Genomic DNA, 23,068 nt, shown 5'->3' with positions numbered 1-23,068 from the left:
AATGTTCTCGTCAGAGCTTCAGCTTATTTTTTAAAAAGGGTTGACATGGCATTGTGTCTTGTGTTTGAAAGCTATCTTTTCCTATTAATTTGCTCTGAACAAACAAGCAAAAAATGATGAAAATCAAAAGCGAGTTCTTGTTCATGTCTCTCCCACACATTTTCAGCTGTGTGTGCAAGCAGTTAAAACATGCAAATGCAGTTTGGAGGAAATTCGACATCTCTATTATAGATGAAAGGTAAACAAAAGCAGATGAAGGATTAGTGCAATTCCAAATTTAAGATATTGCTCTCAGTGACTTATAATAAAGTGGTGTTGCATACGGTGGCATGTTTTAGATGACATTTCAATTGTACAAGCAATTTGCATTCTATCTGACATTAAATAACGTTCTCATTATTATGAATTCTGGCAGCATCCCTGTCTCCATAGCATAAAGATATGAACTACGAGGCACATCTTAATGAAGGGAGTAAGTTTTTCCTGTCAATCTGAAATGCAAGACAAGGCTGTACCTGGGCTAAACCTCCAGTAACATTATTGTGAGTTGCCCACTTCTGACATAGTACAAATCTTCAGCTAAAGCATTCTTCTTATTAAATAAAGATCTATAACTGAACACATGTATCTGTAATATCACTACAATCCAAAGAAAATTAAAAGACAGATTATGTCCAGGATATTACATGCACCACCACAGAGCACTGCGAGAATCTGGTATGATCCTGTTGCTAAGATACCTGGCTAATGCCACGGAAACAAGCCCTTCGTACTAATCTAGCACAATCCATGCATGCTTCCACATATTTTGGCAGGGGAAAGTAGGAGTCCACTGACAATGGCTTGGGATATTGCTAGCCAGTGCTCCTGAATTTATACATTTTTTATCTCTTGCTGGTAAGCTTCAGCAATCTGAGTGAAATAAGAAATGTAACACTCTGTTAATGGCATTTGGTTGCTTTATGCCATTTAAAACAAGTAAGATTACTTTTTATCCTCCTACACAGTCAATAAAAGTTGCTTAAAAAGGTAATTATTTAAGTGCTTTTGGTTGCAAAATTGCAGTGCTCCCAAAAATGACTGCTCTTAATCTTTGTGATTTATACTGTAATATGCACATAAATGACCATCTGCATTTGCTGTCTCCATTGCTGTCTTCAAGGAGACTCTAACAGTTTCCTCGGGTGCATACTGAATAAGCAATCGGACGAAGTGGAATTATTTTAACACAAATAACTCACAAGTCTGTACTATTTAAATCTGCTTTGAGACTCTTAGCCCACAAATAGCTCTTTGCCCAGTAGACTGAAAAAATAGTGAGGAAAAGGGAAAGGGGAATATAACACCAAAAAACAAACAAACCTAGTCATTCCATGATAAAAACCTTATATGAAAGATTCCACGTGTAAAAATCTTCTATGAAAGAAAACTTCATCAGGCAGCCTGGCTAAACTGCAAACTTATGGTCAAGCAACATAAGTGTTAAATCCATTCTTTTTAAATATAAAAGAGACATGTCTTCACTGGTGAAAAACTACATTAATAAAATGTTTTTAATGCAAATTCAGGAAAAATTCAAAAAAAGAATGCAAACACACTCCCCATCTTTTTTGCAATGCGATCTCCCCTAAGCATCAGTGACAGTAGCTCTGCTGAGCTCAAGTTATGATAACAATAACTTTTGCAGATGTTCATAGCTGTCAAGTATTATTCACTAAAATGTCAGAAGATGTGATACAAAGTAAAAACAGAAGAAATCCTCTGTAGTAATCAGTTGAAGTCAAGAAGGCAGAGGTCTCACATTAATCTCTAACTATAAAATAGTACACTGTAGAGGAATAATGGAAATATTATATTCAAACAAGCACACAATTGTGCATGCCTACATGTGTATTAATATGTGAAAGATGCTTATTTTTCCACCCTACATTCACTTCCAATTCCTTAACAGACCCAACATATTTTTTTCTGAAAGGCACACATGCACTTCAGATTGCAGTATCTAGAAATTGTTGTTTTTATTGACTTTAAAATTACAGTTTTTGTTTCACTTTCTCAATTTTATTTCATTCCACAGACTCACAAGGTCATTTTTCAAGCTGGAAAAGGACCTTATAGATTCCCACCATCATATGCAGGGTTATGATGATTGCACGACATGTCATACTCTTTACTACTACTGGAAACAAACACTAAATTTACTGAGATGGGCCATATAAGATGCAAAAAAACCCCAGCATATAGACAAACTGCCATTCCTTTATTCAGAATGCTTTTTTATCTTTTGGAGTCTTTTGGGACTTTTTTGGTAGTAAAACTATTTCTGAATAACTACCTTAGGGCAGCAGACAAGGGTAACTGTATTATAAAACAGGAGTTTGTTCATGACAAAGAAGAAATAAATCAATAACAGGTGCAAGTATCTCAGAAACTGTTACTTCAACATAAATTGTCCCTGTAAGAAGGACAGAAAAATGTTTTTACAAATCTTTTACTTTTTTCAATTCTCACTGGACTCCAAGTCAGAAGAGAAAATGGCTGTTTGCTTAGAATAAAGTGTCTGAGCTATCTATGTGAACCTGACTGTAATGGCAAAGGATGGTGCGGATCAATATCCATCTTCTTCATTCCTGAAGTAATAACTTTCAATAGGAAAATCTATTTACTTTTACTTACCTTTATTTTATTTCATTTTGCTTTAAAGAAGTCCATTCCAGAGGGAGGGTTTAGGTTGCAAACAGCAGTTAACAAACTGATGATTTAACTAAGGACTATAGGCCAGTAGGCATGTTATCATTCTCTGTAGCCATTGGTCAGGGTTAAGAAGAAATACATTTCCTTGGAAAATTTATTTATTGTATAAGCAATCAGTATTATGAGCCATTTAAAGCATACAACCTCCCTATGTATAGCACATATTGGAAAGGTCAATCAGAAGCAAAGGGTAATTTGTCTAATCCTTATTTGCTATGTGCCCAGAACTGTCCAAGCTTCTCTCCTGCAGAAGCAAATGCTCACAAGAATTACATGCCCCCACACAGCTCCCTCTTAGCCCCTCTCCCATGACAGCCTATCTGACCTCGAGCATCGACACAGCCTTTTCCTAGGAGCTGCTGGCCTCCAAAGCCAGCTCATATCACCATTCAAGAGAAAGTCTGCTGTGTGCAACTTGACAGTGGGAAATTACTTTTTCTCCATTAAAATGCAGGGGTGAATCCTTCAGCTCTTCTGGACAAACTTCTCAGGTCCAAATATTTAAAAAAACCCAAATGACGCAAGGCTTTATTCTCAAGAAAATCACACGGCTCACGTGACTTTTAATGTTACATTGCTTTTATCCATCTAAACACTATACTCATTTACTTTTTCAACTCTCTGTCAGCAAAAAGCAAAAGTTTATGGCAGCATTTTTGTATCACCTGATATTTTCCATTATTAGGGCGGTTTATTTTAATTATGCTAGAAAATGCTGCATCAGATAGCACGGCATCTTTCTAGTAAACACTGTTCTCAAGCTTCATTATCTAGAGCATAGTGAAAGGCTTGCTCATTTTAAACTCAGTTGAGAAGCTGAAGCTCATTAGAAATTTAAAATATTTAAAAGTACATTTGTGTTTTCTGCAGTCACTGGTTTCCCTCCCTACTCCTAAAATCACCTAAACCAAAATTAAATCAAGACTGCAATTTGCCCCTTGCTTAATATTAAGCAACCATCTGTCTTTCCTTAATATAAATTTTTGTGACTGCGGTAGCAACAGCATCCTTCGCTGTTCACAGCCATGTCAATATTGAAGTCCAAATAAAAGAGGCTGCAAGAGAGACTAGAAAGACAACACTTTATTCACACTGCGAATTTTATTAATAATAATTGCTAATTAATCTTAACTGAAGAAGCAGTGCAAAACCCCATGTCTGAATTCCAGGTTCTTACATAAATCTCAAAGCACTCTGAGTGTGTATTTGTAACTAAGAAAGAGATCACCAGCATTAAAACCCTGCTTACATCAACTGCAGGATGGGAAATAAATTAGAGACTCTACTCTCTTTAGAATTTGAAGGGAAACATATACTAATATAGATGTAACCTGGTAAGACAATTAATTGCAAATTAATATTTGCAGAATACTAAGGATAAGCAAGATTTCATTGTCACTAATGTCTGCATATTTATTGGAAAGCAGATAGTGTGAGTGTGTGTGCAATGAATAAAGAACCCCAACTGTACAATTTTCCATGTAGGTTATACAAGTACAGTCTTCATTTTTACATCTTTATTTTGTCTGTTATCAGGATAATAGAAAAAAAAGCAATCACATACAGAAGTATTAGTGCATATATTGCTCCAACACAGAAGTCAACTATTGAAGCTAAACAGAAGCCACAATAAATCTGAAGAAAAGCCATTGACAATTTTATAAAAAATAAAAAATAGTTTCAGTTGTTAAAAGGCACCCAGGGATTAGAAAAAATATTCAGGGTCTTAAAGGTTTTAGAAGGTTGGTGGGTTTGGGTCTTGAAGACAGTAATTTTTATTCATTGGTTTTTACCTGCAACAAATTTTGTTATGAAATTTCATCCACCATTTTATTTGTTCTTATATTGAGCTGAAACTAAAATAATTGAAACAACATAGAGACATCAGGAATTAATTAAGGTTATTGCAGGAAAATCACAATATGTAATCAATGTTTCTGAGCTTAAGTAGTCCAGGTAAAGAATTAGTGCTGATGTAGAGAAGGAGCTGTGTTACAGTAAAACACAGATGAAATATCTACTAGGGTAAGTAGTGAGTTAGAGGCTTTAGACATAATTATGCTATATATAATTTAAAGCTCAACTTCAAAGCAAGTAAGTGCTATTAATTATCCTCTGCCCAACACAGCTCTTAAAATGTCAAATTAAAAAAGACTATTGGTAATTGTATAAGTTATGGCAAACTAGCTCCCTCCAGCAGTGACAGGAGACAGCAGGAAAAAGCAAGCAAGATATACCTTTCCTCTCTGATATTTACAGCTACTTGTTCTTCATGCAGATCAAGAAAGCAATAATGCTTGTACTGAATTTCCTCAGCCCTCTTTCAGAGACTGATCCTGCACATGATCCCTCCTGCGAATACCAGCTGCTAGATCTGGCTTTTTTTGGAATTTTGCCGAACATTGCCCACCTGCCTTTTCTCTGCCACATCACATGTGGGACATTCGTACCTGTGTGCAGGGGAAGCAGAGCGGGCGCCAGCGGCATCTGCAGCAGGAGGGGGCAGGTGCAGCCCCCTGCTCCTAAACATGTGGCTGAACTGTATTTCCAGCTCAGCTCTAATGTCAAGGTAAGGGATTTAATTTGCTCCTGTGCCTCAGTTTCTTAACTTGCTGACTCAGTTTCTCTTCTGCAAGTTGTCAGAGCAGGAGGAACAGCAGGAAGAGCACGGTGGGTTCACCACACAGCTCCATTTCCTCACAGCTCAGGAACTTTACTGAAATCTCTTTGCACAGTGAGAGTTTGCCAGATCTCAGTGCCCTCGGTAAAGGGCTAAATATAATAAGCAAATATAAATACATGGTTTACTGTGCACAGAAATATTTACTTCTATAAGCATTAGCCTAAAATGGAAATACTTGCATATAATTAAATTTCAAAGGAGAGGAAAAGAAAAAAAGATTGAAATTGCATGTTTAATCTGGGCATTATTTTTCCTCTCTGAGGCCTGTGTTCAAAATTCAGGTTGCATGCAAAGTGAAAAGGTCTAGAGGATCACTCAAGAGTTGACCATATACGTACTTATACGTATAAAACCAGCATCAAGTTTGTAACCTCAAGTTGTGGGGAAAACATTGTCATAACAGAGGAAATAATATGCTAAGCATGAAGGCTGTGCAATACCTGCCTGAAATACACACTATATTCATCCTGGCTCATAGCCATTGCCCACTCATAACCTCTATAATTCACAAAAATTATATATAAAAAGCACATAATGAATGTTGAGTTATTTTGAGTTACAAACTTAACAGGCAGTTGTCATCATGCCAGATTACTAAAGAGCTAGCAGATCTTTATCTGAGAATGAATCTTTTAAGACATGGTTTCTGAGTAAAGCTGACATGTACAGTAACTTGTGGATATCCTCCCAATTCAGATCAATTGGGTCTTTATGCATTAATATTCTTCTTTAAGAATACTGTCCTGGGAAATAAGATCATTTGTTGTAACTTTTGTTTGATTTCAAGGGGAGCCCGCTACCTAAAGATCTTTAAGAATCTGGCCCTTAGGCACTTTTGAAATTGAGAATTAGACGTTCCAAAGTTGGATTAATGCGTAAATACCTTTAAAAGTGTGAGCTTTGGAAAATCCCTTTGGGTGCCTATCAGCACCTGTAGGCATCTGGATACCTCTAAAATGGCTCCAAATGCCACTTTAATAGCTCACATGCTGCAAAAGGGGCTGACACCCCTTTTCTTCCTTCCACATTCCCACAGGTGACTTCTTTCCACCTCAATGGCTGCTGCAGGTGTTGGACCGAGCGCTGCACTAAACCCTCTCACGTACGCAGTCGGATGCGAAGCTGCCTCCAAGGCGTGAGGAAGGGGCAAAGCAGCGAATCTCAAATGTCACAGGCTGCACAGCTGAGTGGGCCCTGGCCTTTTATAATGGCAAGCAAGGGAGAGGGAGAGGAAGGGAATGCCTCTCGAACTCATAGCTCTTCCCCAGGCTTCATTTGACATGGCACAGCTCCAGGTTTTTACCTCAACACTAAAGGTGCCTGTAAGAGCACAGTTCCACAAAAATGCAGCTTTTAAGCATTACCCACCCCAGCCTGGCTGTCCTGCAGTCTTCGTCTTAGAGGGAGCACTTTACCAAAGCAACCATGAATCCTTACTTGCAGTTATGAGCCTTTTTAAGGGAAAACCAGGGATGCAGAAAGTCCACAGTCAATGAAGTCAGAAGCAGTTAGGGAAAAACACATAAATAGCTTCTCAGCAACCTCATAGTTCAGTCGACTAATTGCTACTTGCAAGAGCTCCTGCAAACAAAATACAAGCAGCAGCCTTGGAAAATCAAGAGTAAAGATGTCCTAGAAAAGCAAAAACGTGCATATGTATAAATAGTTGCAGGATCTGGCTCTGTAAACAGCAGAGACCACCCCATTTCCTGTGTGGTTGCTATTTGTGCCAACATCCTACTTGTACAGAGTCAGGATTGTCACTCAGCTGCCACTCAGCCCCTTTGACTGAAGCTTCATTTGGCCCTAAAAGCAAATACTCATTATCAGTTTCCGCTGCTTTAACTTTGATAAACATTTCCAACGCAGATGTTACAAGCTAGCAAAAAAACCCACATGTGAGGATTTTAACACCTGGCAGGTCATAGAAGTAGCCAAGTGACCATGTCTGTCCTCTGATACCAAACGTGGCACTCCTTATCATACACAAAAGCAGAGGCTGGACATATGTGAGCATTACTCTGGTTTGGGTGTATTTTCAAAATCTCTACTTCCAGCGCAAGTCCCTTACAATTCTTCATGCTGCTTTCTGCATTCATAACTTTGGCATTACAACTGCTGAAAACTTTGGAACAATGAGCTGAGCAAGTGATGAAGAGAAAGTGAATGGCTCAAGGGCTGTTACATTGCCCTGTGCTTCTCACATAAAGGAGCTCTGAACATGTTGTCAGACACAGCACTTTTTTCGAAGCAGTTTCACACATGCATTTTTAATCAGGATAATATTTCACACACATCTATCATCACTTGCAAGTGCAGCTAGTCTTTCTTGAAAACATATCAGTTCTCTGTGTTTGCCATCAACTAGTTTCTTCTTTGTATAAATCTACTGTTTGGTGACCCACTAAACTATATTTGATGTATTAGGAAAAAACCCAACTTCTTAGGATCAGCACTGAAAATGGCTGCACAACTCCCTTAATACAACACATTTTCTGAGATCCTCTTTATTGCCACACAAATAGTCTTAGTAACTTACCTTAAATTATTCACTAAAATAGAAGTATGATGGATTATCCTACCTGTAATCACGCCAGAACTACTATGAAAGCTATATATGGTTTTACTGAGCCTATCAATTTTGTACTGTACTGCTTTTATTCACTCCCATGACTATTCCCAACATGGAACAGACAAAATGCAAAAGGCTTGCTCTCTTGTACTAGGAGCCACAGAAGGAATCCCCAGGTACCTGATGCTAATGAACCAAAAGTCAGTGGGCGAGCAAATTTAGAAACACATGCAAAGGCTTAAACCCTTCCTCTTCTGATGGAGAGAATTTACCTGACAAGCAAAGATGCTTGTCAGTGACAGAAATCCTTAAATTTCAAATAACAGACCAGGACCTGAAGACTAGCAAATTTACAGTAATGGTTGCATTTGGGGTTTTCCAGATTTAGTTCCTCTTACAATAATTCTGCCATTTTTTGGAAATAGCCAAAAAAAAATAAACAGTCACTACTCAGAAAGGCAGCATGCTCAAACTTCTCCAGACTAATGTGCTTATTTCTATTTTAATGTACTCATGACTAATCCCTTTTATGAAATGGGTAAAAATTGCAGATGGAGCTGACAATACAAAATTAAAAAAAAAAAACCCAACCCACAGTCATTCTCACTTATATTATTGTCCACTCAGTGGGGGGAAAAAGGTTAAAACAATAATCTCAAATTCCTCATGAAAAAGGAATACAGTAAGCATAAAATTGCTGGAGTTCTACAGAAATTAAGTGGGATTTTGTAGAAATTAGTACAAAAAAAGGTAGCATTTACCATGTAATCATATACTTTCTATAGGCTCCTCACAATTATCATATGGCATATAGCAAGGCTATAATTTTTTTCTAAAAGATGACTTCAAACTCCCATAGAATATAATAACTTTTCAAAGAAATACTTTCTGGAAAGTGTACCATTTATTTTATCATACAAAGTGAAAGTGAACCTAAAAAGGTTTTTAGTATTTCTGATGACACTTTTTTATTTTTCTTTCTTAATGTTCTCATTTCCCCTTTCACCAATAAAGCCTTTTTAGCAAAAGAGGCTTTTATAATTTCTTGAATGGTTTGGGTTGGGTTTTTTTTATTTGTTCTTTTTGGATTTTTTTGTGGTGGTTTTTTTTTTTTTTTTGTTTTGTTTTGTTTTTTTTTTGCTTGCTTTTGTTTTTATTGTAACAGCATGATAACATCATGTAAAAGATGCTTTAAACATTAAAATGCTGCACCACTAGGGCCTAGTGTACTTCAGATTATTAAAACTTGGATCTTAAAATAGATGCAACCAAGAGAGGATGTCATGGAAGGGTTTCAATGAAAACATCACTTCACCATGTAAAAATGTGCTGCAGCAAAGCCCTTTCAAAAAACTCACTTGGCTGGGAACTACTGTATATCGACATATGCCCTGAAAAATACATACCAGCACCAATTGCACAGGGGCATTGTTCACATGAAGTAACTATATCTATATGTTGTCAAGCAACTGGTCGTAAAAGAACTGAGTAAAAGGCATTTGAAATATGAGATGACTGAAAATACCACAGCTGATTTTTTTATATTCTCTGACGGTTGAGAACAAAAAGACTTTCAGACAAAGAATTTAGACTCTATACCATGGTGTTTGACTTCTAAATGTAAAATATTGCCAAATGTCTGACAGAACAAGAAATGCATTGTAAAATAAATGCTTTTAGAAGTATAAACACAGCACTTTTGGAGGGAACCTCTTGTTCTGATGGAGTGACAGGATTTTTAATTACACTGTATCTTATCATCAACTTAATCACAACCTCCTTATGAAACTCTCTGGAATCACAGACCCCCTAACAGGAAAAAGCAGAAATAATATTATTCCAGCGTTATCTCCGTTTCTAACAGAAAAATAAGTAACTTCAAAATGGAAGGGTTTTAACCATATTGAGTACTATGGAAAGACAGGTTTTTCTGAGCTCTTCACTCATAATACTAAATTAAACTATCTTCAGAGCTTCCCCAAATTCTGCTATTATAATTAGCATCGTTATTAATGAGAACCTCTAAAATTTTTCCTCTTCAATGATTTAACACTCTGGTCTGGTCTTTCCCTGTTGGAGGTTGAAACCCAGAAAGGAAAGGTCTCACTCCTCCCCTGTATTCTTTCAACAACAATAACCTAAAATTACTAAGGCAGACAACTCTGCAACGGAGAAGGGATGGTCAGGGTGAGACCTTTGAGGCTCCCTGGGTATGGGCAGCTCCCAGAGAGGGCTGTCAGCCTGTGCCGAGCACCAGCTTCAATGGGATAAGTCCTGTGATTGTGAGCAACAGCTCAGGCAAGGACAAAACAGGATGGAAGGCTATGCAAAGAGATGGGAGAAGAGAGCTTGCACAATTTTTTTATCAGAAATGGTAGTGGAAGGGACACTGGGAAATACTTACCCAGGTGCTTTAGCCCTGGAAGGAAATTGCCTGTGTAGATCTTTAGTGGTAGGCCTAATGGGTTTCAGATTTAAGGTAAAAGGAATAAATTTGGCTGGCAGCTCTGCCCAGGAAAGTTGTAGCCAAAAGAAGGCATGAAACATAATACTCTTTCATCAGAAATGCAAATTCTTTCCAAACACTCATGGTCTTTTCCACTGACCTTATCAAACAAAAATTCAAAATATTTTAAGGGCAGGGGCAGGAGGAGGAATAGTTCTACTTTAGGTGTACCACACTTAATTCTCCAGAGACTGGGAAAAGGGCATCACAGCATTTGGCATGGGCTGTGTATAGGACACATCCTGCCACACCCTGGCACCTAGCACCCAAAATCCTGGCTTAGGATTTTAAAGTTACAGATTTGCTGTTTTAAGCACTCCTTAGCATCACTCTACTTGCTCTAGTCATTGTATTGAAAACTGACTGCCTAGCAGCACTGGAGAGGATAATAAAAAGTTTTTAATAATTTTTATTTTATTTAAGCAAAATCAAAACCAGATCTTACCTAACCCTTTCCAAACTTGGGGTATCAGATCAAGAGAGGGGTGGAAGATCTACTGACAAGATAGACAACATTAACATTAAGGTCAAAAACTTGCTACTACTGCCACTGGATGATGCACAAAGTGCAGAAAGAGCTTAATACAGCTTATTGTTTAAAGATGGATATTGTTAAACAATAGCAAGGAATTGTGGTATTTCACATTGTGCCCTGAATAGTAAGGGAAAGCTTAAAAGATTCTGGAAAATAATAAGTAGGCAGGAGATTTTTCAACACTGTTACAAAACAATGATGAAATAATGACATAAAAGTCTTTTTTCCTGAGGAGGAAGAACCTACATCAGCAAGAACTTGGTGTTATTCAGCGAGAACAGGGGAAAGGGGCAGGAAGATTGTCTATGTTTCAGGGAGAGCAAAGTGAATAAAATGAAGAGGAATAACTGACACTGAAAGGCAACAGCAATAGCCACCATAAATGGGTGAAGACTACTAGGGAAATCCACAAGCAACATAAATGGTGGTCACTTCACATGGCGTGCAACAGCTTGGACAACCCAAGTTATCTGGTTTTCTTCAATCTCCACTGGGAGAAGTGGATATGGCTCAGTAAAGATTTCCTTACAAGATGGTCTGGTTTGATTTGAGCTGTCACTCAATGATCAGAATTACCAAGAAAACGTAAGTGGCTACGAGTGACAAAGGAGAAATGGACAAAAAATTGGGATGAAGGTGTTACCATCTTTCTTCTTCCCCTCCCTTCCCACCCAGATTCCTTTTGGCCCCATCTCTCACAGCCCTTGGAGTTTAAGCCAATGATGAAGTGGTTCGTCAATACAGAAACTACCAAGTTGAAATGCATGCTGAGACTGGAAGAAACCTTTATCCTGCTGAGGAAACTGAAGACTCTGTTTGGATAAAGTGTGGAGCCATGTTTGCCCCTCTGTTTTCCTAGAAAGCACATGAGTCTAAGACTTTTCTGTTTGTGCCTCTAATTATCTCAAGTCCTCTCCTTTTGTACAAGTCTGTCTCGTGTATTTGTAAAGGATGTTCTCAATGAAACACAGAAGTGAAAATATCCATCAGTCCTGAATGAACAAAATTAATTAAAGGGGGAAAAAAAAAGACAGAATTTCCAAAGCATTTTTTTTGTTGTACAATCAGTCCAGACCATAACCACTCACCCTAAGCAGGGCATTTAAAAGAACAAGAGAGTTTCAGCAGCACATCAATGGCCTTTATCTCTACCACTTCATTTTTCAGTCAGACTAGTGTCTCAAGAAGAACACCACAGCTTGTTTAAAATGCTGCATTTTTTCATCACTGTTGAGCCAACACTCCTGAGAGAGACCATGAAATCTGTGGCTGGAGCTGTTACTTCTCCCCTGGTGAGCTGTTTCTTGGTAGCCTAAAAACACAGATGATGAACTCCAGGTGTGTTAACTACTATGGTTTACTGATGAAGTTATTTTTTAATATCTTACTCTTTATTTCCACTGATAATGGAACATAAGAACCGAAGTATAAGCAAAAGGAAACAAGAAGAGACAGATACATTATTGTAAATAATATCTTTTTAGGACACGACTTAACCTAACCCTGTATCTACTATCCTGACCAAGAGACATTAAGGTGTGAAAAACTTGACACTTACAAAGTCTCAGTGAGGAAATGGAAAACTGAGATGTGCATAATTTTGGAAAATAGGAATGTTATAGCTTGTTTAAAAACTGCATTACCCACACAAAGGAGAGATTTAAGGTTTCTGAGCACAGTCATTGTCATAGTACTGAAGTGTTTCACTCTGTCACCCCACAGTACTTTTGCTATAGAGTTTCTATGGTACTTTTTGAGGGGACAAAAGGAATAGATAAATAAAACTCCTCTATATTCACCCAGCTGTTATACAGAGGTATAACACTGCACATCATCCTGCTCTAGTCACATCTCTATTGCATGAAACTCCACCTCTGCTGGAACCACAAAACCACCTCTAAGCTTTTCTCTGTCTCACAGACAAATGGAGGCAGACACACAGCCCTAGTACAAAGACTTCAGCACATCCCCAGCTAGCCTAAATGTACTAGCCTAGTGCTACTTATAAATCAGTCAAATAATTTTTTTTCTAGTGGTAAAAATTAACTTAAAAATTACTTTGAAAACTATAATAAAAAAAAAAATTCTCATTGAGGAAATAATATCTCCAGGTATTTCAAGGGAGTGAAAAAATGTCATAATTATCTTTACAATACAAACAACATGAGATGAAATCCTGACCCTGTTGAAGCTTACAGAGGTTTTGTCTTTGATTTCAACTGTGGAATTCATCTTGTGTATGGCTTTGTTCTGCACTTAGAAGAACAGTGAAATATGATCACATAATATGAATTATTAATTACAGTCAGCACAGAGTACCGTGATGCACACCCATATGCATAATACTCATGGACACATCTCAACAGGTTTGGAGGACGGGTTCTGAGGAGAAAATGCCAAGACAGCAAACAATTATGAGAACACTTCTGAATTTTCTTTGTAAAAACAATGCTAGTTTCTTCCATTAGTACAGATTATAAAATTCCCTGATACCAATTTAGTCAGGAATACCAGAACAATAATTACAGCCCAGCTCATCATAATCACACCTTGCTGTTCTCACTGACAATAAAGAATATACAGTATTCCAGCTCAGGGCAATAGTTACTCCTAAGCTTCATTCACACTTGAACTTACTTCTAAATGCTCATGTTTCTTTACTTTGACTTTATGCCTCCCATCAGCTCAGAGTAAATAGCTGTCACAGAGAAAGAGACCAGGGAAGATGGAATAAGTATTTGAAAGAGAAATCCATTAGGAAACATTAGATAGACAATCTGTAACAAGCTCTGGATAACTTCTAAAATGATCAGAGGCCAAGAGGACATTAAAGCAGTGTTATTATAGACACTACTTCTATTCTTGCTCTTTCCTTGGCACACACTTAGGGCCATCATCAGAGATAGACCACGAGGTGAGGTAGATGTTCTTGAGAGAGTATTTATTGAGTCATTCTTGTTACCCACTGCTACTGCTCCAGTTTGTTTTGCTGGACCAGTCAGGCGCACATCATCACTTTCACCATTACATTCTCTTGATTGAGGTTGTTTATTATGAACTATGTCTCTTCACTGACCTAAGGATATTCTTTTATATCAGTATGCAAAATTTAACTGTCTGCTCCAACTCAAGATCCCAAAAGAAAAAAAAAAAAGACTGCTTATGCCAATAATTTACTAATTTTTAAAAGGGGAAAGATAACAGATCTAAAAAACCCTCTTATTTTGGAGTTCATACTTAATATGCACATCCTTATATATATATATATAAGCATTTGGATTTTTGTATCTGGATCTTAGCTTTAGTTTGAGAAAACAGAGTAATGAAAAAGAACAAAGTTCTGAAATACTATGAGGTGAACATGCATCTATTTGCAACAGCTAAAAAATCCAGGAAAGTTCTTTTTTTTAAGTAGATGGCCTTTGTTATTCCAAAAATTTCTCTCTCACCATTGTAATGAAGAAAAAACTTTTAAAATCCAATATATTTTAGATCCATTGCCTGCAATGAACATAATGATTTAATAGTTTATAATTTTTTAATCTTTCCAAATGATTAATGGAAAATGTAAAGTGCTCTAATAATTCTAGTAGGAAGCAACTCCCATATTCATATAAGAAAATATGAATTCAAGGCAGCACCATGTAGAACTCCTCTCCTTCAGTACAGAGTTACTTACGCTGCATCTTCTGATGTTCAGAAAACTGCTTGCAAGGCATCCTCTTTGCTCATACCATTGCACCTCCTGCTAAGGTAAATGAGGTGCAAATATATCAAGTTTGTTGCAAGTAGTAAAAAGAACCTAACCAGGAAAATATTCACAGTAAATCAGCAGTTGTAGCATAAGGAAGAGCAGACAAAGTTGATTTGTGTCAGATTTTTAAGGTATATGGAACAAAAAAATTACTATCATAACCCTCTTCTTACTGTATAAAGACGCTTTTCTCTAAAAATTCTACATCACTTAAAAAAGATAAAAATATTATACAACTCAGCTCTGGGATTATTTATTAACTTCCCTTCAATACCTTTGCTTCCTTATATCTGTATTCCAAATCCCTAACCATATTTTTGGCACAATTTTTATTTTTCAAAGCACAGTGTTTCTAAACCAAACACTAAAATTTGTATGGTTTACTCAAAGATTGAGAGTAACAAATTTCAAAGTTTGAAACAAAGAAAGAAACAGGAGTAACATCCATTTGCTACAACACTGGAAACACGCGGCCTGTCAATAGTAATATGTGCTACCACTAGAAATATATGCCTTGCTGGGTTGCACTTTTCCACTTCACAGCAGTAAAGCCTCACCTCAAAGGAACCACTTGATTAACATCAGGGATTTGGGGTTTCAAGACTTGCTTCTTTAAGCTGTAAAAAGATGATGTATAAACTGGAAAAAAAAAATAAACCCAACAATTCTTCATCCCTCATGTTCTATCTCAGATATTTGCCTTGGATCCATAATCAATCTAACCTACCGATGTCTATTCCCAGTTACTGTAACATAACATACAAAAGAAAGGACATGGGAAACCAGAATTTGTATTTCTAAACCAAAACATCCTAAATTTACCAAGGAAATACCTGAGTGCCTCACAGGCCCTTCACTGAATCACAGAATCATCAAGGCTGCCATTTGCAGCTCTAGTATACTTTTCTCATCTTTATGTTTGAGGTCCCCATGCTTAAGTGTTGCACTGATACAAGCTAGCAAGGCCATCAATACAAGCTATGAAGGATAAGTTCCATGAGTAGGATCTCAGAGCATCTCTGACACCAGCCACTAGTATTGTTATCCTTTCCCTGCTTTACTCTTCCAAATTCAGGCACACACAGACTGTTGCTCTTCAAATTCCAAGAATAAATTGTGGTTGCTTCACTTCAGCGTGCACTCTCTTCCATCTAAATTCATAAAATAGGTGGCAATAGTCATCCAAAATTATTGTGTACTTAACTTTCATGCAACCTCTCCCTTTAGGCGTGTTTCTTCCTCACAATGTGTCAATGAACAGATATTCCATTAGGAAACACAAGCAGTTTCTACACAGATTGTGCCTTGGTACCTTCTTCAGTGGAGAACCAGGTTCTGTCTGCCTGTACAAGGACAGTCATGTTTCATCCTGAGCTAGGCTTAGTTTTCAGACACTTAAAAAAATTGCACAAGATTTAGTTCTGCTGGGTTTTTATTAAATTAAGCCTCAAGAAGTTTTTGCTTTGTTGCTAACAAATGCGTATTTTAATCAAGCTCCAGACAAAGCAGTCAGCAAATGCATTTATTATTAAAAAACTTCTTTAAAAATTCAAATCTTGACTTATTAAAAAAAATAATAAAGACTTTTATGTAGTTTAGTATGCAAGAGTTAGATTGCTTGACCTCTCTTTTAATGACTTAATTAGCTGTACTAAAGCCCAGCTGGGCCTCTGCTGACAACATAGCTAGATATTTCAATCAGGCAGTGTTATGGAGAATAAGTAATAAATGCTACCTTGTCGCCATACAGTCCCAAACCAGAGTGCATGCTGGTAATGCTAAATTTGATCAGTATGCCTCATATTTCAATTAGTCGTGGTCTGAATCACTAAAACTGTGTAATGTGTATGAATTCCTGATATCAGATACAGAGCTACAGGCTCCCACAGTTAGAACCCATTGAGTTTGCTTTTATTAGCAGCCAATTAATGGCCAAAATCTGCATTGCTTTTAAAATTTATAACCTCTATTCCAGCTGCATCCATGGCTCCAAGTGTACTGTATACAATCAGATCCATATCACTGTCGCAAGTCAAACAGCTGCAAACTGTATTCTGTCTGCAGAACTGAAAAATCCTTCTATACAGAAGCTTTTTTTTTAACCTCTTAGAAGTTCTTTTCAAAGCCCAGCAGCACCAGTCACTTTGCGACAATGAGCGATTTAATACAGAAAGAAAGAAATCTACACCAAGGTAACCTCTTGGGATGTGCTAGGTTTTCAAACGAATGAAACTCTATCACTTTGGCACAGCACAAGGGCAAGCAAAGCCACTTCTCCTGACCAAGGCTAAGAAAATATAAACATATAAAACCCGACCCTCATTGAAAATTAACCCATTGAAGTCTAGAGGCTCATTAAAAAATCCTGCCAGTGCAGAGATTAATATTTTAAAGTAACTTTCACAAATTAGTAACACTGGAAATTGTAATACGGAGCCTAGTGATCCTTAAGAGATTACTGCAGAGAAAGAGGCTCATGCCTGCTTCCCCCTCAAATGGTTTAATGAATACTTGAAGATTTCTAGACATTATTTTTAGGAACAAGTTTCTATTTCTGTTACTTGATATGGCAGGAAATTTTGATGTGATCCGATTCAGACATAAAGCATAGTAACTTTATGTCCTGGTAATGTCATGTCATAAAGCCATATGATGAAGGCATATCTGACATCTGAAATTATGCTATTATTTTTGAAAAGTAATTTACCATATGTAAAAATGTGCAGGCCTAGAACATTTTTGGACACCTGATCTTCCAGTGTTATCTGAGACAAACACCGAATGTTTCTGTTCTTTCCCCTGTCTAAGCCACTGACTAGGAAAAGAGGGGAGAAGGAAAACAACAAAAAACAAGAAAAAGGCTGTATAATTTAATGCTAAAAGTGAACAACAGACAAAAAAAATTCACCTGCTTAAGTGCCTTGGTTTTATACATGGGAGTGTGAAAAACTCTTCTCCAACAGTAATACACAGCAATAAAAATGTTGTGCTTGGATAATACAAGCTGCTGTCATGGCTATTTAAAAGACAATAAAATCCTATTTTACAAAATTCAAACACTAATAACCAGCATTCTTTCTAACTGCTTAAATACTGCAGTAAGTCTCCTAATGCCACTGTGAAATCATAAGCTAGTACTTCAAAGGTGTTCTATCTGTTACAAATTTAATCTTCACTGGTATGTCACAACTCATTTCATCCCAGAAGCTTTGAGATGCAGCATAGTGGCATTTTTGTTGTCCTAGGCAACCTGAACCAAATTGTTAAATACCTGTCTGATGCCCTCAAAATGATCACAATAATACTGCTTACAGGATTTACAGCAATGGCTATCTTGAAAAATTACACTTATTTTATTCCACTTAGTTAAGAAAAGAATCAAATTGTTTGATTCTTACTAACGCAGAGGAAATATGTTGGAAACATTTTACGCTTTAAAAGAGGATTTTTTTTTTTTTTAATTCTTATGAAATACAGTAATCACACAGCAGGATGTTTATTCTGTAGTTCACTCAACTCCTGTGGAAGCTAGGAGAGGTGAGCAGAATATAGAGACAATCAAAGAGATCATATAGGTGTAAAACTGGTGCAAAAAGGGCAAGAGTCACACCTGGCCATAATGGGGGATGGTTCTCCCTACATTACATGAATTATTACACATAGGCACATACATGACACACGTTCCTAGACAAGCACCTTTTGTTTTTCTCCTGAGAATGCATAACTTGTATTTTTAGATTACTAATTTGAAATTATAGTGAAAAACAAAATAATAAAAGCATGCAAATAAATTATATTAGTATTTAATTTGTTTGGTTTAATTATTTTACCCATTGGTTCATATTACAGTTTTCTGAAAATCTGGACAAAATAGGTAGCTGGAAGATTGAAAGAAGCTGTTTTATTTGAAATATGATGAAACAGTACGCAGACTTCTCCCAAAATATGCAGAACCTCTTCTCATTGTGTACAGACACATGAGGAAGGATGTCACTAAGAGAGAGAGATTTTACTTAAAAATTATCTACTTCAAACCTTAAAGACAGGTGCTGCTTGCTGAAACGAGAATTCTCAAAAAGAAAACCTCCCCGCAAAGAAACCAAAACCAAAAAAAAAACCACCCAAAACCAAAACTGCTCCACACATGTCAGCACAGGACTTTACGAAGTCTAGGTAGGATAAATATACGTGTTTGAGACTACTTAGCTGTAACCAACAGGGATCCCTTTGACTTTTGAATTTTTACACATATTTTAGATAAAATCAGGGAGGAAAAAAATCCAGCACTCAAGAACGTCAAGTGGATTTGTGACTCTCTCTGGAGGACTCTGGGCCCTTACAAACATATGAATGGATTATGCTGATTTTATACATATTTAATCATCATAATCCGCATATTTTTATGTATAATCTGCAATCCATATTACAAATGGAAGAATTTTATCCACATGATAACACTTCCATGCTATACACAACAAAATATTTCGTTTAGTAAATAGGTTAGATCAATAAAATTAAGGAGAAAAAATTTACTTAACAATTTTACAATTACTTTATTCTTTCCAAATTCCAGACAGAATGAACAAAAAAATTGGACTGAAAACTGCTTTTATGCTTATGTGTTAAGGAAAGCAAAATGCCATTCCTGATTTGCTTACATTTTTTATGTCTTTGAAAAGTAGATATGTATTTAATAAAATTCCACTCCTATTTCTAAACCTTTGAAATATGTTGCATTCCATAGATGATCACACTCAATTATCTACATGTTTGGACCCTACTTATTAAGGCTGCTATGTAGAAGGAATCAACAATTTCTGTTTTTCTACTTGTCTGTATACAATAAGGGAACTTCTAAACAGCTCATTACAGGTTGTACATAGTATGTGTAGTACAAAACAAAACAAAACGCCACCACCAAAACAAAAGACCGAAATAAAGGGGCCATGCATTAGAGTACATATAGATAAAACATAGAAGTTTGAGCCAATAGACACAAATGTGAAGGCAAAACACAGATGTGCATAAAGATACTGCTGAAAACCTAAAAGCAAAGTGCCACATACACTCTGCTGCCTTACCATACAAAGGGACCCGAGTGAGAGTAAGGAATCCCCACACACTTTCTCACGGGCAACGCAAAAAACTTTTATGAGCAAAATGTTGGAAAACTGCTTTGACAACTAAGAGTGGAGGAAGAGAAGGGAATGCCTACACAAAATATCTGATTTAAGTATTATCTGATAGGCAGTAGGTAGTATACACACTCATTAGTGATGTCCACGAGCGACTCATGCCTGGCTTGACTTTGTTCTGCCATTCATGAATTATGCAGTCATTTCTAACGCAGGGAAATGAGAGTGAATTATGCTGCCCACTATCACATATTATCTCTCTGGATACACACACTTTAACACTCAGGTTTAAACATGTTTATGTGCTGCTGTGACCACCCTAAACACAAACTCTCTCCGGGATTTTCATTCTCAGGTATGCTGTGTGTATACACACAAATGAGCTCACACTCATGCAAGTGAAAAAATCACATAGACGCTTGCAAATAAAAGACGTACAAAAATGTAAATGAATGAGGAATCTCCTTGAAAATCTGTAAACCTGGAAAAACAGTTCAGTTTAAATGTTATCCATAAAAAGATAACAGCAACTCCTTTAATGCAAAATTGCTCCTGACAGGCTGTGTGACCATTAAAACTTTATTTTTCTTCCACCAAAGATTAAAACCTTACAGGTATTTTTTCTCCCTCCTTTTACATCTTAACAGCACCTGGTCTTTCCTAGCACAGCCATAGAGTACTTTATTATGCATGTTGTTATATCTGCTCTTACAAGTCTGACTCTATTATCACTTTGCAAGTGACTTTTTAATTACTGTTACATCTAAGATGAGATTTGGAATTTAAAAACATGCACACATGGGGTTAGGCTGGTCTTTGATTATTAAAACCTTAAGGTTCATAGACTACAAGGGTCAGATGGGACCACAGGGATCCTCTGAGGATTGCAGGGCTGGAATCTGCAGTTGCTGCTCAGACAGAGATCCCATGGAGTCAGGGTACAATCCTCCTTGAGCAGTCGGGCAAGGCCCACAAATTCTGGGAAGGAACTTAAAAATGGAAATTTCTCAATCTGCATATCTTCTTGTCCATTAAAATTCAATTTTAGTATGCATTATGGATAATTACTTTTTATTTGCCATACAATAGGGATTCTTGATGTTTAAATTATTCCCAGAATGTACAGAATTGTGCTTTTTGAAGTAATCCTTTGTAATAAAACAGAATGCATTTTGTCAGATAGCTGGGTTTTTATCTGTGCTGTAATAAAGGTGCTTAAAAACATAGCCTCAGGCAACTGAAGCAGGATTTCAGTTCTTGAGGAAAACCAAAGTAAAATAAAAATTTTCCCACACTGCACAATCTAGTCATTAATTTTACTGGAGGCAGCCAGACATGCATGCCAATGTTTTCACTAAGTAAATGTGTGGTTTAACCATTATGTTCTGTACAACTAAAGTTAACTCCTACCAAATATTTGATTTTTAATTTTGGGGGTTTATGTCAGACTGAAATAGAGTATCATTCCATACCTCTTAAACCTGTTATGATGAAGCTACTATACAGTGATAAATATTTTCCTTAATTTTGACAGACACGCAGTCAAATATATATATGAATTCACATTATGCTTTCCACCATTTATGCACACTTAAGGAAACGGAAAATGCTTCTTACAGCAGTTTGTTGGATTTTTTTAGAAGAAAATATGTTTGACATGCTAGAAAGTAAAACAGAAACCATGTTCAAAATCCTGTATTTTTCCTCTTAGGACTAATTATCATAATATATATGTGTATTTTGAATGACCTACTGAGGAATAATGAGGTACTTAGTAACAAAAAGTGCAGCTTATGCAAACACTTGCTAAAATGTGTACATAAACACATAGATCTAACAATCTACTAACTTCTATTACATATAGACATTCTGTTATGAAACAGAAATTTTGCTGCAGATGTCTTGTTTAGTATATGCTCCCTGACACCCAAAGCCCCCCAGATGAAAAACCAGTAGCAAGCAGAAATTCTAACTCTATGGAAATAACCAAAACTAGGAATCAATTTAACAAAAAAGCATAAGGATTTGGTAACTCTCTGGTATGCTATACATGAAAAATTTTCTCTCAGCTGAGGTCAAGAATATATAAAATTAAAAATTTTAAGCATATAGCATAGATGCAATGGGTTTATCACTGATGCATACGTATTTGATAGATGTACATTATCTCCATATAAATATTTCCTAAGCACCAAATATTTCATATTGAGAATAATTTGAGATAAACACAACATCTCATTATTATCCAGCACTTTCACTTACATCATAAATGAGGTGTGACCAGCAGAAGGCAGTGTTACAATAAATATATATGCGACTGCTCATTTACAAGCCGGTTTGATATTGAGATTTAGAGTTTTCCCAACTTTTCACAATACATCTAATGTTTTCCCTAGGCACTTCATACCAAAACCATCTTTTCAATGTAAATAACTTTAGAGACACATTTTAAATACTTTGGAAACCATTTCTTTTGCACTACATTGCTTTTACTTTACAAGTTAGCCTCCTTAACTTTTATTACATTGCATCTTTAGCTTTATAAGTTCATCAGAGAATTGTTTTCACACTTACCATTTCAACACAGCATTATGGTGAGCTGTCCCCTCATGAAACAGGACTCACACACTGTTGAAAAGATGGGCATTGCCTCCTCAGCAATTTAGCTTACATAATTCAGTCCAAAAAAAAAGCTTCTAACATCATTTCTTATTAACCTTTAGTGGTTTGCTCAACATCTGGTAGAACAGTATCTGGTATACTCTTAGTGGAACTACTGTAGGTATAATAGAACATACCTTTAATTAAACCTACATCAAACATTTAAGTAATAATGTCGTTTAGCACATGTTAGTATACAAAATCTGTTGGATACCTCCCCAAGTTTACAAAATCCATGTTAAAGGAACCAGCATTGCAAAAAAAATGTTACAGCATATGTTTGGATTTTTGTATTTCAAAGTCCTGACTACTTTATCTGAATTACAGATTTAGAGCTTTGTTATGTGTGATAGTTATGATAATATGATCACTAAAGGCACGGAGACAGGGAGACTCAAATCCCTTTGAAAATCCCTTTCTCCATTTCCTACAGCTGCTGCTGGAGTTTAATATCTGATAGAATGATGA

At 36.6% G+C, this 23,068-nt stretch overlaps 1 long non-coding RNA gene across 1 annotated transcript in view; it reads right to left on the bottom strand.

Moving 5' to 3' along the window:
• LOC125325634 overlaps nt 1-22,552 on the bottom strand; it is a 208,643-nt gene extending 186,091 nt beyond the window's left edge. Inside the window, exon 1 of the long non-coding RNA XR_007203450.1 lies at nt 22,514-22,552. This is a non-coding gene — a long non-coding RNA (uncharacterized LOC125325634). The remainder of the gene's footprint in view (nt 1-22,513) is intronic.
• Between the last annotated feature and the right edge of the window lie 516 nt (nt 22,553-23,068).

The sequence above is a fragment of the Corvus hawaiiensis genome, chromosome 5 (genome assembly GCF_020740725.1).
Source record: "Corvus hawaiiensis isolate bCorHaw1 chromosome 5, bCorHaw1.pri.cur, whole genome shotgun sequence".
NCBI classification, from domain to species: Eukaryota; Metazoa; Chordata; class Aves; order Passeriformes; family Corvidae; genus Corvus; species Corvus hawaiiensis.
Note: the sequence above shows the minus strand (reverse complement) of the source record. Positions and strands in the feature narration are given on the sequence as shown.